Here is a 15844-nt window from a genome sequence, read left to right as displayed (position 1 = left end):
GTTGATTGTCTGAGCTAAAAGCTCTTTTGCCTAAGGAGCTCCAAAGAGTTATTTGTGAGGCCAGAGGTTCAGTTCCCAGCTTTGGTGTGTGTGATTTGACTCTGCACAAAGTGGAACAAGTGCCTTGCATGGCAGCAGAAGTGGGGTACAGTCCAGCCCCGGCAGCTTTGGAGCTGTGCTGTCAATTCTTTCATTAATCTTCACTGTTAATTAATAATTAGGGACCACAGAACCACACAAACATTCAGGCTGACAAAGCTCCTCAGGAGCACCAAGTCCAACCCAGAAGCCTACTCTAAAAGGTTCACCCTGAGCCATAGCCCCAAGCACCACAGCCAAACTGCCTTTAAACACAGCCAGGCTGGGGGACTCCACCACCTCCCTGGGCAGCTCATTCCAGTGCCTGGCCACTCTTGCCATGAAAAACTGTTTCCTAATATCCAATCTAAACCTCTTCAGTCTCAGCTTGAGGCCATTCCCCCTTGTTCTGGCTCCAGTTCCCTGTGAGCAGAGCCCAGCAGCAGCCTCTGCACAGTGTCCCTTCAGGTAGCTGCAGCCAGCAATGAGCTCTGCCCTCAGCCTCCTCTGTTCCACACTGCCCAGCCCCAGCTCCCTCACTCTCTGCTCAGCAGATTCACTCTCCAGGCCCTTCACAGCTTCCTTGCCCTCCTCTGCACTGCCTCCAGCACCTCCACAGCTCTCTTGGACTGCAGTGTCCAAAACTGAACACAGTACTTGAGGTGTGGCCTCCCCAGAGCTGAATCCAAAGGGACAATCCCCTCCCTGCTGCTGGCCACAGCATTTCTGATCCCAGCCAGGATGCCAGTGGCCTTCTTGGCCACCTGGACACACTGCTGGCTGCTATTCAGCTCCTGCCCATTACAGCCCCCAGCTCCCTTTCTGCCAGCAGCTCTCCAGCCACTCTGCCCCGAGCCTGTAGTGCTGCTTGGGGTTGTTGTGCCCCAAGTGCAGGACCTGGCACTTGGCCTTGTTGAAGCTCATCCCATTAACATTGACCAATGGATCCAATCTATCCAAGTCCCTCTGCAGAGCCTCCCTACCCTCCTGCAGATCACTTGGTGGCATCTGTGAGCTTGCTGCTGAGTTCCTAATGTCCAATCTAAACCTCCCCAGTCTCAATTTGAGGCCAAGGAAGAAGTTCTTCCCAGCAAGAGTGATTGGCATTGGAAGGGGCTGCCCAGGGAGGTGGTGGAGTCCCCATTCCTGGAGGTGTTGAAAGGGAGACTGGATGAGGCACTTGGTGCCAGGGGTTAGTTGATTAGAAGGTGTTAGGTGATAGGTTGGACTGGATGATCTGGAAGGTCTTTTCCAGCCTGGTTAATTCTGTGGTTCTGTGACACACAGCAGCCACAACAGCAGCAGCTGAAGGAAGTGCAGGGAAATGTGCAGTTCTGGCTGTGAGGATTTGGGGAGCTCAGCCTGCAGCACCCACACTTGGCCCTAAGCAGATCTCAGGGTGAGTGTTTGCCTCTGCCAGTGTACAGAAGCAACACAGAGCTGCAGGACTGTCTGGAAACCTGCTCAGAGGGAGGTGGTCACGAGCCAGGACCCCCACTCATTAGCATCCCATGCAGGACTTCAGTGCTGAGGAGCCTGGAGCAAGCACATGTGGCTACTTGCTGATCCTCTCTCCCCTGTCCTGGCACTTGCAGACAGCAGTGAAGAGAAAAAGCCTCTGCAGTTGATCTCTGTCTGGACACCAGCTTCACTCTGCCACCCATGGGCTCAGCTCCATATGGCTTGCTCCACAGCATGAAGTCCCTGCAGACTTTGGCCCTGTGTCCCCAAACAAGTTGTTCATCAGCTGTTACATGGTGCAGATTCCTTTTGGCTTCAGCAGTTTTCCAGCCTCTGTGTTCTGGAGCACAGCTTTGAGGAAGAGACTGAAGGGAACAGTCTGTTCTTCTGCTGTCTTTCTTGGAAGCCATGAGCTAGTGCCAGGGTCTGGTTGGTTGGCCAGGGCTGGGTGCTAGGCTGGGCTGGATGAGCTTGGAGCTCTCTTCCAACCTGCTGGATTCTATGATTCTGTGATTCCTGAACCTACAGGTCTGGGCTGCTCTTGTCCTTTCACAGCACTTGGCTGTAGATCACCCAAGTGCCACTGGGACCACAGTACCCCAGGTAGGGTCTCAGCAGAGAGGAGCTGAGAGGAAGAATCACCTCTCTCCACACAACCTGGCCTTAAAAACAACCAGAGATGAGGCTTCCACCACCTCCCTGGGCAACCTGTGCCAGGCTCTTACCACCCTCATGATGAAGAACTTCTTCCTAATGCTTTATCTGCATCTCCTCTCCTCTATCTTGGATCCATTCCCCCCAGTTCTATCACTACCCAATACCCTAAAAAGTCCCTCCCCAGCTTTCTTGTAACCCCTTTCACACACTGGAAGGCCACAAGAAGGTCACCTGGGAGCCTCCTCTGCTCCAGCCTGCACAGCCCCAACTCTCTCAGCCTGTCCTCACAGCAGAGCTGCTGCAGCCTCTGAGCATCCTCCTGGCCCTGCTCTGGACACCTTCCAGCACCTCCAGATCTTTCCTGTCCCAGGGGCTCCAGAACTGGACACAGTGCTCCAGGTTAGATCTCATCAGAGCACAGCAGAGGGGCAGAATCCCCTCCCTGGCCCTGCTGCCCACACTGCTCCTGCTGCAGCCCAGGCTCTGGTTGCTCTCTGGGCTGCAAGTGCACACTGCTGGCTCATGCTGAGCTTCTCACCCACCAGCAGCCCAGGTCCCTTTCTCCAGGGCTGCTCTCAGTAGCTATCAGCTGTTAAGTTCTGATTGATCTCCCTGTGTGGTGTCATTGCTGTCTCACAGAACTGGACAGATGTTTATGGCAGTCACACACACAAAGAAAAAGGTGGGGGGGGGGGAGAGGAAAGGAAATGTTCTGCACCAGAACATTTTAGAATCCATCAAGAAGATTTGATGGTGTTCCTCTGAAGGGCAATTCCTGCTGCTCTCAGCACAATATTGTGGCTGGCCTTCACAAGCTGGGCAAGAATGATGTATTCTTACTTCATCCCACATGACAGTGCAGCCATCACCAGAACAAACTCCAGGGAGGACGAGGAGGCTTGCAGCTCCTCTACGTGCCAGGAAACTCTAATGTCAGCCTGCAAAAGGGTCCAAATGCTGCCTGGCTTCAAAATAGCAGCAGCTGATCCTTCTGCAGCGCCTGGGAGCAAAGGGATGAGCTGACCCTGGGCTGGATGAGTGGCAGCTCTAACCCCTGGCAGTGTCTGAGGCAGGAAGGAGGGCTCCCAGCCCAGCCAGGGCTTAAAAGAAAATGACAGCTGTAGCCTTCAACAAAGGCAGCCCAGGCTCAAGGACTTGGCCCCAGGATTATGCAAGGGAGCATAGAATAGAATCGTGGAATGCACTGGGTTGGAAGGGACCTTCCAAAGTCATCTTGTCCAGCTCCTCTGAAGTGAGCAAGGACATAGAATCATAGAACCAACCAGGCTGGAAGAAAGGGACCTGGGGGTGCTGGGAGAGAGGAGCTGCAGAGGAGGCAGCAGTGCCCAGGTGGGCAGCAGAGCCAATGACATCCTGGGCTGGCTCAGGAGCAGTGTGGGCAGCAGGACAAGGGAGGTTCTTGTGCCCCTGTGCTCAGCACTGCTCAGGCCACCCCTGCAGTGCTGTGTCCAGTTCTGGGCTCCTCCATACAAGAGAGATGTTGAGGTGCTGGAAGGTGTTTGGAGCAGGGCAGCAAGGCTGGGGAGGGGCCTGGAGCACAGCCCTGTGAGGAGAGGCTGAGGGAGCTGGGGGGGTGCAGCCTGCAGCAGAGGAGGCTCAGGGCAGAGCTCATTGCTGTCTGCAGCTGCCTGCAGGGAGGCTGTAGCCAGGTGGGGTTGGGCTCTGCTGCCAGGCAGCCAGGGACAGAACAAGGGGACACAGCCTCAAGCTGTGCCAGGGCAGGTTCAGGCTGGCTGTTAGGAGGAAGTTGTTGGCAGAGAGAGTGATTGGCATTGGAATTGTTTATTTACTTTAGTTCTGTTTATCTACTTCAGTTGCTTTATTTACTGTAGTTATGTTGATTGTATTTATTTAATTTACTTCATTTTTCTTCACTTTATTGGGTTTTAATGATACATATTTTATTCATTCATATTCCTTTATTTGTTTTATTTACTGGAATTATGCTTCCTTGTTGCATTTGTTTTATTTACTTTATATTTGCTGACTTTATTTGGGTTTCTTTACTTATATTTATTTCTATTTACTTAATGCATTTGCAATTATTTACATTATTTTGGTTCTATTTATTGACCTTATTTTTTTTCTTTTCTTTATTTAATTTATTTATTGTTAATGATATTTATTGACTTCAGTTGCTTTATTTACTGTGGTTATGTTTAGTTTGTTGAGTTTGTTCCATTTACCTTCTATTTGCTGACTTTATTTGGGCTTATTTATTTATATTTACTTTATTTTCATCTAATGCATTTATAATTATTTATATTACTTTAGTTTTATTTATTGACCTTAATTTTTTCTTTTCTTGATTTATTGTGAGTTACATTTATTGACTTTAGTTGCTTCATTTACTGTGATTATGTTGAATTTGTTGTATTTGTTTCATTTACATTATATTTGCTGACTTTATTTGGGTTTATTTACTTATATTTACTTATATTTATATTTACTTAATGCATTCATAATTATTTACATTATTTTAGTTCTATTTATTGACCTTAATTTTTTCTTTTCTTTAGTTAATTTATTTATTTTGAGTTCTATTTACTGACTTCAGTTGCTTCATTTGCTGTGGTTATATTTAGTTTGTTGCATTTGTTCCATTTACCTTCTATTTGCTGACTTTATTTGGATTTATTTATTTATATTTTCTTTATTTACATTTATTTAATGTATTCATAATTATTCACATTACTTTAATTCTATTTTTTGACCTTAATTTTTTCTTTTCTTTCTTTAATTTATTTATTTTGAGTTCTATTTATTGACTCCAGTTGCTTTTTTTCCTGTGGTTATGTTGAGTTTGTTGCATTTATTCCATTTACTTTATATTTGCTGATTTGGGGTATATTTATTTATATTTATTTAATGTGTTTATAATTCTTTACATTAGTTCTATTTATTGACCTTAATTTTTTCTTTTCTTTCTTTAATTTCTTTATTTTGAGTTCTATTTATTGACTTCAGTTGCTTATTTTACTGTGGCTATGTTGAGTTTGTTGCATTTATTCCATTTACTTTATATTTGCTGACTTTGGGTTTATTTATTTATATTTACATTGTAATTATTTAATGTATTTATAATGATTTATATTACTTTAATTCTATTTATTTACCTTATTTTTTTCATGTCTTTATCTAGTTTATTTTGAGTTCTATTTATTGACTTTAGTTGCTTCTTTTACTGTGGTTATGTTTAGTTTGTTGCATTTGTTCCATTTACTTTATATTTGCTGCCTTTATTTGGGTTTATTTATTTGTATTTGCTTATATTTATTCAATGTATTTATAATCATTTATGTAACTTCAATTATACTTATTGGCCTTATTTTTTTTTCATTTCTTTATCTAGTTCATTTATTTGGAGTTACATTTATTGACTTCAGTTGCTTTTTTTACTGTGGTTATATTTAGTTTGTTGCATTTGTTCCATTTACCTTCTATTTGCTGACTTTATTTGGGTTTATTTACTTATATTTACTTTATTTTCATCTAATGCATTTATAATTATTTATATTACTTTAGTTCCATTTGTTGACCTTATTTTATTCTTTTCTTTATTTCTTTTGAGTTCTATTTCTTGACTTTAGTTGCTTTATTTACTGTGGTTAAGTTTAGTTGTTGCATTTGTTCCATTTACTTTATATTTGCTGACTTTGGGTTTATTTATTTATATTTACTTTATTTTCATCTAATGCATTTATTGTTTGTGGTAAAGGGTTGGACTTGATGATCTGTGAGGTCTCTTCCAACCCTGATAGTACTGTGATACTGTGATACTGTGGTACTTTAGTTCTATTTATTGACCTCACTTTTTTCTTTTATTTATCCATGTTGAGTTTCATTTCTTGACTTTAGTTGCTTTATTTATGGTGGTTATGTTTAGTTGTTGCATTTGTTCCATTTACTTTATATTTGCTGACTTTATTTGGGTTTATTTATTTATATTTACTTTATTTTCATCTAATGCATTTATTATTTATATTACTTCAGTTCTCTTTATTGACCTCACTTTTTTCTTTTATTTATCTATGTTGAGTTTCATTTCTTGACTTTAGTTGCTTTATTTATGGTGGTTATGTTTAGTTGTTGCATTTGTTCCATTTACTTTATATTTGCTGACTTTATTTGGGTTTATTTATTTATATTTACTTTATTTTCATCTAATGCATTTATTATTTATATTACTTCAGTTCTCTTTATTGACCTCACTTTTTTCTTTTATTTATCTATGTTGAGTTTCATTTCTTGACTTTAGTTGCTTTATTTATGGTGGTTATGTTTAGTTGTTGCATTTGTTGCATTCACTTTATATTTGCTGCCCTTTTTTTATACCTATAACATCTTTTATACCTATAACATCTTTTATACCTATAACATCTTTTATACCTATAACATCTTTTATACCTGTAACATTTTTTATACCTGTAACATTTTTTTATACCTACAACATTTTTTTATACTTATAACATTTTTTTATACTTATAACTTTTTTTTATACACTTTTAACATTTTTTTATACTTATTCATCAAATCCCCTCTCAGGCTTCTCTTCTCCAGACTAAGCAGCCCCAGGTCCCTCAGCCTCTCCTCATCAGCCATGCCCTCCACTCCCCTCATCATCCTCCTAGCCCTCCACTGGACCCTCTCCAGCAGAGCCCTCTCCCTCTCAAACTGTGAGCCCAAACTGAGCACAGTATTCCAGATGAGGTCTCAGCAGGGCAGAGCAGAGGGGGAGCAGAACCTCCCTTGCTCTGCTGGACACACTGCTCCTAATACACCCCAGGATCCCATTGGCAAAGGAAACTTCTGGGCTGCTTGTGATGGAAGGGAAAGTGCTGAGAAGAGGAAGAGCTGAGCAGCACAAGGTAAATGAAGGCAATATGTAGGAAATTAGGTTCAAATGGATTAAATTAGTTGTGGGTTTGTTTTTCTCCCTTCTAACTTGCTGTGAAAGGAGATTCTCCCAGCCCCTGAGGCTCTGGGATTCGGTGATAAATGATGCTGGGGCTTAAAGTTTTAAGCGTGGGGAAGCAGAAAGTATTCAGCAAGCTCATGCATTTTGTTGTGCCATCAACTCCAGCAGCAAAGAGAGACAAGAAGTTACTTTCCTTCCTCACACGCCAGAAAAGCCTGTGCTGTCACATCTCTCTTCTCCGTGATCTCTTTGGGTCCCTTCCAGCCCCATACATGCTGCTGTGATCCTCTGATCTCCGTCTCAGCAGGAGTTCCACTGGTGGCAACTGAGCACTTCAGGGCCAAGCTTTTCAGACTGGGCTGAGTGTCTCCGAGGGATCCCTCACTGGAAGCTTTTTCTTCCTCCACAGAAGAGAAAAGAGTTTGTCTCTGCTGCAGGTTGCAATCCCTTTGCTATGGCCTGAGAAATGATCTCAGGTTTTGTCACGTTGTCTTCTTCTTTTGTTCCCAGCAGCAGTGCCACCTGTGGCTTCTCCACTCTTTGCAGACCCTATTCCAGCTGAGGGAAGTGGACACTTACCTTTCCATCACCTGAGCACATTGACCCCTCCTGAAAGAGTAGTGCTTGCTGAAACCTTCAGTGGTTTGAGAGCCTGGCCAGGATTTGACCCTGGCATTCTCCCTCCCATCATCATAAGGAGACAGGATCAGTGCAAAGTGTTTGTCCTATTGTCCTGAGATAGAGCCTGGCCAGGATCTGACCCTGTCATTCTCCCTTTCATCATCAGAGGGAGTTGCAGCTGCCCAGGAGAGGCAGGATCAGTGCAAAGTGTTTCTCCTATTGTCCTGGGATAGAGCCTGGCCAGGATTTGGCCCTAGCATTCTCCCTTCCATCATCAGAAGGAGACAGGATCTTTGATCCCCCAGCTCTGGCCAAGCAACCAGACCATGGCACTAAGTGCCCCAGCCAGGCTTGGCTTCAACACCTCCAAGCACAGTGACTCCACCACCTCCCTGGGCAGCCCATTCCAATGCCAATCACTCTCTCTGCCAACAACTTCCTCCTAACATCCAGCCTGAACCTGCCCTGGCACAGCTTGAGGCTGTGTCCTCTTCTTCTGTTGCTGGTTGCCTGGCAGCAGAGCCCAACCCCACCTGGCTACAGCCTCCCTGCAGACAGCTGCAGGCAGCAATGAGTTCTGCCCTGAGCCTCCTCTGCTGCAGGCTGCACCCCCCCAGCTCCCTCAGCCTCTCCTCACAGGGCTGTGCTCCAGGCCCCTCCCCAGCCTTGCTGCCCTTCTCTCAACACCTTCCAGCACCTCAACATCTCTCTTGAATGGAGGAGCCCAGAACTGGACACAGCACTCAAGGTGTGGCCTGAGCAGTGCTGAGCCCAAGGGCAGGAGAAGCTCCCTTGCAGGCTGTGGAGAGCACTGCAGAGCCAAGCTTTTGCTCTAGCAAAGGAAGAAAGCTTTCTCCTCAGTCATGCTGGGGGTAGCTTTTAACTGTGGAACCTCTGCCTGCTTTCTGCACTGCACAGAGGATTAATTGAAAGCCAAGTGCAAACCAAAACCATCTGCTTATTCATCAGCCTAGACTACAGAAGTGATCCTAATGTGTACCTCTGGGAGAGAACAGCCTCATTATGGAAGCAAGCCAGACAGCTTCCCACAGCCAGAAAGCCTTGGTTCTCCCACAGCTTTTCATCTGGCCATTTCTTCTTCTCCTGTGTCCATTAAACATTAAGGGAGAAGAAAAAATAAGCAAGAAACAGATAAACAGGAGCTTCTCTTTCAGGAGCCCATCTGGTCCAGGTGCATAATTACCTTCTGACATCTGTTCAGTGCCATGCACTCCACGGCAGGGTTTCAGCTGCTGATCTTAAGCCACTTTCTGGTGGACACAACCACCTGAGGCTGCAAGGTCTGCAAGCTCTCCTGAGGGAAATCACCCAAAACATCTGAATTCTGCTGCTGCCGAATGGTAAACCAGGAAACCAAATCTGCTTACCAGCAGTTCAGCTTGTTGAGAGGCTGTTGAGAGTCAGAAACATCCAGGTTGGGAAAGCCTCTCAGGAGCACCAAGCCCAACCCAGAACCCTACTCTATAAGATTCACCTTAAACCATAGCCCCAAGTACCATATCCAAACCACCCTTACAATCATAGAATCAATCAAGCAGGTTGGAAGAGACCTCCAAGCTCATCCAGTCCAATCTAGCACCCAGCCCTGGCTGTTCAACCAGACTAAGTGCCTCATCCAGGCTGTGCTTGAACACCTCCATTTTTTCATGGCAAGAGTGGTCAGACATTGGAATGGGCTGCCCAGGGAGGTGGTGGAGTGGCTGTGCCTGGAGGTGTTGAAGCCAAGCCTGGCTGGGGCACTTAGTGCCATGGTCTGGTTGGTTGGGCAGGGCTGGGTGCTAGGTTGGGCTGGCTGAGCTTGGAGCTCTCTTCCACCCTGCTTGATTCTGATTCTCTGATTCTAAGTCCTCAGCACTTCACCTCCTCACCAGTGTGCTGGCTTTGGAGGCAGCCTGGGAAGAAGGTGTAGCTGTGCACAGTCACCACTGGCAGGATTCCTGTAACCCAACCAGCACAAGATCAGAGCTGGTGCTGCAAAACAGTACTGAAAGAAAACCCAAGGCTTTTGCAAAGCACTTGTGGCAGAACCTCTCCTTAGAGCAATGTGTGTAGCAGCTCTGCCTCCTTCCCCAGCTCTATGGCCAAGAGCCACCCTGATGATTCTGCAATGTATATTTCATGGGTGGGAGATTCATTTGCATTTAACAGTCTGGAGAGAACCAAATAAATCCAACATCTCTTACCTCCTGTAAGGTTTATGGAAATCCAAGTTTTCCCCAACAGAGCAAAAGCTAAATGCTAAGCCAGTGCAGCCCTTGGCTTTGCTTGCAGAGGCAGCTCCTTTGCCAGCGTTGTGTTTTAAGGGCAGTAATCAGCTTATCATGATGTAGCTTCTGCTGATGTTCTGCCCAGGGTCCATTTGTGCTTAGAGCCTGATCTAGCAACACATCACTGCAACAGTGAGGGCAGATTACTTGTCTGAAAGCAAAACCAACCCTGCAGTAATGCAGCATGCAGGTGTCTCAATTATACCCTGGCATAGACTCATAGAATGGGCTGAGTTGGAAGGGACCTCCAAAGCTCATCCAGTCCAACCCCCTCTGCACTCAGCAGAGACAGCCTCAGCTACAGCAGGTTGCCCACAGTCCTGCCTGGCCTCACCTTGAACATATTCAAGGATGGGGACACAATCACCTCCCTGGGCAACCTCTTGCAGTGTTCCAGCAGCCTCCTGCTGCAGAACCTGTTCCTAACATCCAGTCTCAATCTGCTCTGCTCTAGTTTGCAGCCATTGCCCTCGTCCTGTCCCTGCAGCCCTTTGCAAACAGTCTCTCTGCAGCCCCTTCAGGCACAGGCAGGCTGCTGTTAGCTCTGCCCAGAGCCTCCTCTTCTGCAGGCTGCACACCCCCAGCTCCCTCAGCCTGTCTTTGTGGCAGAGCTCCTCCAAGTCCCTGAGCATTTTGGTGTCCCTCCTCCTGGCCCTGCTCCATCAGCTCCAGGCCCTTCCTGTGCTGAGGGCTCCAGAGCTGGATGCAGCACTGCAGGTGAGGTCTCAGCAGAGCAGAGGACAGTGGCACAATCCCCTCTCTGGCTCTGCTGGCAGCACTGCTTTGGCTGCAGCCCAGGCTGGGATTTGCCTTCTGTGCTGCAAGCTCACACTGCCTGCTCATGCCCAGCTGCTCCTCCATCAGCACCCCCAAGTCTTTTTCCACAGGGCTGCTTTCTGTCACCTCCTCCCCTAGCCTGTATTGACAGTGAGAGTTGTGCTTTCCCTTGTGCTGCTGAGGCTTTGTGATCCAGTTAGCCAGGCAAATGTGTTCCTAACTTACTAAGATAACTTTGCTCCCCTTTTGCCACCTTATCACAAGCATCTCTTGCCTTTTCGACTCAAGCCCACAGATGTAAGGTGACAAATCAGGTTACACACAATGGAAAGCTAAATGAGACACTTAGGTAAGTGCTGCCTTGTGATACATGCAGCAGACCCCAAATTGATTTATTCACTCCCCACAACCCCCAGGGCTATTATGGACTGATTTGCTTATCACAGACTGAGAAGGTGCAGGTCAGTTTCAAATGACTAAACACAAACAGATCTGTTTTGATCACAGCAATAACCTCCTGTCTGAGCCTGCTTACACAAACCATTGCCCAATTATGGGATGATACTTTCCTATCTGACTTTAATTGGAGGCAACTGGTCCAGCTGGGCTGGCTGTGGTACCCAGAGGATGATGATGTCTCTAGAAGGATGAAGGCTCCTCCAACCATCTGTCTCTGATGGCAAGGTGTTAGGTTAGCTTCAGTCTCTTCCTACTGCCTGCCTTTCTCAAAGGCAATGAGGAGAATAGTCATGGAAGAGGAGGCTCAGGGCAGAGCTCATTGCTGTCTACAGCTGCCTTCAGGGAGGCTGTAGCCAGGTGGGGTTGGGCTCTGCTGCCAGGCACCCAGCAACAGAACAAGGGGACACAGCCTCAAGCTGTGCCAGGGCAGGTTCAGGCTGGATGTTAGGAAACTATTCTAGTCCCTGACTACTCTCTCCATGAAAATGCTTTTCCTGATGTTCAATCTAAACCTCCCCAGTCACTCAATTTGAGGCCAAGGAAGATGTTCTTCTCAACAACAGTGATTGGCATTGGAGTGGGCTGCCCGGGGAGGTGATGGAGTCCCATTCCTGGAGGTGTTGGGATAGAGACTGGATGTGTGCCTCACCATACCCAAGCAATACAGCTCAACTTTGGATTGGAATCTCAGCAGGGCCACAGGAAAAGGAGCACAGAATCACAGAATCAATCAGGTTGGAAAAGATCTTTGAGATCAAGTCCAACCTATCACCTAACACCTTCTAATGAACTAAGCCATGGCACCAACTGCCTCATCCAAGGCATCTCTTAAACACCTCCAGGGATGGGGACTCCACCACCTCCCTGGGCAGCCCATTCCAATGCCAGCCACTCTTGCTGGGAAGAACTTCTCCCTGACATCCATCCTGAACCTGCCCTGGCACAGCTTCAGGCTGTGTCCCCTTGTTCTGTCCCTGGCTGCCTGGCAGCAGAGCCCAACCCCACCTGGCTACAGCCTCCCTGCAGGCAGCTGCAGGCAGCAATGAGCTCTGCCCTGAGCCTCCTCTGCTGCAGGCTGCACACCCCCAGCTCCCTCAGCCTCTCCTCACAGGGCTGTGCCCCAGGCCCCTTCCCAGCCTTGCTGCCCTTCTCTGGACACCTTCCAGCACCTCAACATCTCTCTTGAATTGAGGGTCCCAGTACTGACTCTGCACACAGTTTCTTCCACCCTATTCCCCCACCACTTTGAACCAACTCCTCTGCAGCCAGAGGGGGCTGCAAACTGCTGCCCTTAACTTCTTTACCCCTGCAGCATGCTTCTTCCATCAGACCTTTGTGCTGCAGAGCACCAAGAGAACCTTGACAAAGAGGGAAGCCTGGAGGGACATGGGATGATGGCAAATCCCTGACAGCAGAATTGTGCCTGCTGGAGCAATGCACATGCCAGCTTCTTTTGGTAACAGATAAGGCACCAACTGAGGCTTGGCTTAGCATATTTGCTGTGTTGGCTCTTCCAGAGGAACTAGAGTGGTGGATGTGATTAACATGTTCTTGGCTGCTCTGTGTCCCCTTCTCTCTATTGCTGCCTCCAAGAATACCAGAATTAAGAATGAGAAAACCATTAACATGCAAAGCTCCAGAAGCTGTAGTTAGCTCCAACTCCCTCACAGGCTCTGAATGTTTGAGAGACACTCAGAGAGCAGCAATCACCCCACAGGATCCAATGCAGGCTGGCAGTGACCAAGCAAGCTGGCTCTACCAGCAGGTAAAACAGAACAAAGAAAGAGGAGGAAAAGAAAAATAATTCATGGGGGAAAAAAAGCAGAAAGATTTCAGCCTGCCTTGGCCTCAGCTTTGTGAGAGTTAACTCTGAGAGTTGAATCACTGAGTCCCACCTAAAAAAGCAATGCAGGAACAGGAAAGAGGAGAGAGGACAAGTTTTGACAGGATATATATTCAAGCTGTCTGATGAAGAGGAGTGCAGGAGTGAAAACAAGAGGCTTGCCTTTACAAAGCAGGCAAAGAAGAGATGAAGCCAGGAAATCACAGACCCACCAGCTCAGCTGCCACCCTCTGAGAGAAACGAGCCAAGGGTATAATAAGGAGCAAAAGCAGCCAGCCCAGAACGATGAGCCCCAGCAAGGCAGCTGCTTCTTTCCTGAGGCAGCTTCTGCAGCCTCGTGGCTGAAGGGCCCTGGTGTGGTTGGCTCTGATTTCAGTGAGCCTCTTGAGGATGCTCCATTTGAGGTTCTCAGAGCCACAGCAGGCAAATGTCCTGCAGATGCAGTGGCTCAGAGCGGGTGCATGGCTGGTGAAGCTCCTCTCCAGGAGGGGCAATCAAGGACTCACTCTGCAGAAGCAGTGAGCTGTGGTCACACAGGGGCAGGGCTGTTAGCAGCTCCAGGGTTGCTCCTAATGGCTGAGATGCTGCAGAACGGACAGTGCCACTGAGTGCACCCCCAGCAGGTGTGCCAACGACACCAAGCTGTGTGGTGCTGCTGGCAGTCCATTCCAGGCTCTAACGACCCTTTCCATCAGGAAGTGCTTCCTAATATCCGACCTAACCCTCCCCTGGCACAGCTTCAGGCTGTGCCCTCTTGTGCCATGCCCTGGCGCAAGTTGCATGGGAAAGGAGCCAGGTCCAACCCCCCTGCCATGGGCAAGGACACCTCACATTGGACCAGGGGCTGGAACGAAAGGGCTGATACATTGGAGGCTTTGCCATGTCAGCAGCCTAAGGCTCTTCCTAATGAGATGTGCCAGAGTGAAGTCCTGGTGGATGTAGATGGTGTTTGGGGATTCACTTCGATGGCAGAACTCAGAGCACTCCTGGGTGGCACAACTCAGAGCATTGCTGAGTAGCAGAACTCAGAGCATTGCTGAGCAGCAGAACTCAGAGCATTCCTGAGCAGCAGAACCCAGAGCACATCTGGGTGTCAGAACTCAGAGCATTGCTGAGCAGCAGAACCCAGAGCACATCTGGGTGTCAGAACTCAGAGCATTGCTGAGCAGCAGAACCCAGAGCACATCTGGGTGTCAGAACTCAGAGCATTGCTGAGCAGCAGAACCCAGAGCACATCTGGGTGGCAGAACTCAGAGCATTGCTGAGCAGCAGAACCCAGAGCACATCTGGGTGGCAGAACTCAGAGCATTGCTGAGCAGCAGAACCCAGAGCACATCTGGGTGGCAGAACTCAGAGCATTGCTGAGCAGCAGAACCCAGAGCACATCTGGGTGGCAGAACTCAGAGCATTGCTGAGCAGCAGAACCCAGAGCACATCTGGGTGTCAGAACTTAGAGCATTGCTGAGTGATGACAGAACTCAAAGCATTCCTGTGTCTTCCTGCTGTTTGCTGAAGAAAGATAAATCCCTGCTTCCCTGGAGCTTTGAGGGAGGCTGCCCAAGCAACTGCTAGCAGCCCTGAAGTGGCTCAGTTGCTGATAAAGAGAAGGTTTGTTTGCTTTTTCTCTCTTTTGTTTTTGTTTTTAGCTTATCCAGTTGTGCCCTGGCACAGGACAAGAGGTAATGGGTACAAACTACAGCACAGGAGGTTCCACCTCAGCATGAGCAAGAGCTTCCTGACTGCAAGGGTCCCAGAGCCCTGGCACAGGCTGACCAGAGAGGCTGTGGAGTCTCCTTCTGTGGAGCCTTTCCAGCCCTGCCTGGCTGTGTTCCTGTATGACCTGAGCTGGATTCTCTGCTCCTGCTCTGGTAGGAGGGTTGGACTTGATGATCCTTGGAGGTCCCTTCCAACCCCTAACACCTCTGATCCTGTAATCTTCCTGCACTGGCATGTCCATGAAGCAGTGCACTGGTGTCACTCTGGGACAACTGCATGCATCTTTCAAGGAACATGCAGGGCACACCCTTCCCTGAAAACCAGGCCAGCTTGCACAGTTAGCCACAGGGCTTAAGTCCCTGCCAGACAAATCAGTTTGCCCCAGGTGAGTCCTCCTTTGTGCTGCTCCAACTGGCCAAGTTGATTTCCAGGTGTGAAAGGCAGGCTTCTACCTCTCATGTGGCCAGCCAGGCACCACTTTCACACAAATGGAGATGTTTTCTTAATCAAAGTGAGCTTCAGGGAAGTTGTTTGGATTTTCTCTGCAGTCAGCAGAACTCAATTAGTGCCACAGGCAACCTGAGCCACTGCGACAGGAAAACACCAGAAGAGATTGCTGTGAGTGCTTGGATTATGGAAGGAACAAACAGTCACTGCTTCATTTTCCCTCTGGTTCCACAAGAGGCACCACAAACCTTAAAGGACTGCTAGAAATATTTACCAGAGTCAAATCAAGTTCACAGAATGGTTTAGGTTGGAAGGGACCTGAAAGCTCAGCCAGTTGTGACCTCCCGCCATAGGCAGAGACAGCTCCAGCTAGAACAGGTCACACAAGGCTCCAGCCAACCTAGCTCTGGCCACCTCCAGGGCTTTGGGGACTTTGGTTTCCCTCTCAGTGTATTTCTCTCCTTTATCAGTCTGATTCTGGGCTGTCAGTGTTATTGATCTGATCTTCTTATGGCTTCTGTGTCACAGAATCAGAGAAGAGTCTGGGTTGGAAGGCGC

The sequence above is a fragment of the Pogoniulus pusillus genome, chromosome 31, assembly GCF_015220805.1.
Source record: "Pogoniulus pusillus isolate bPogPus1 chromosome 31, bPogPus1.pri, whole genome shotgun sequence".
Lineage (NCBI taxonomy): Eukaryota > Metazoa > Chordata > Aves > Piciformes > Lybiidae > Pogoniulus > Pogoniulus pusillus.
The sequence above is the reverse complement of the archived record's forward strand: the minus strand, read 5'-3'. Positions refer to the sequence as shown.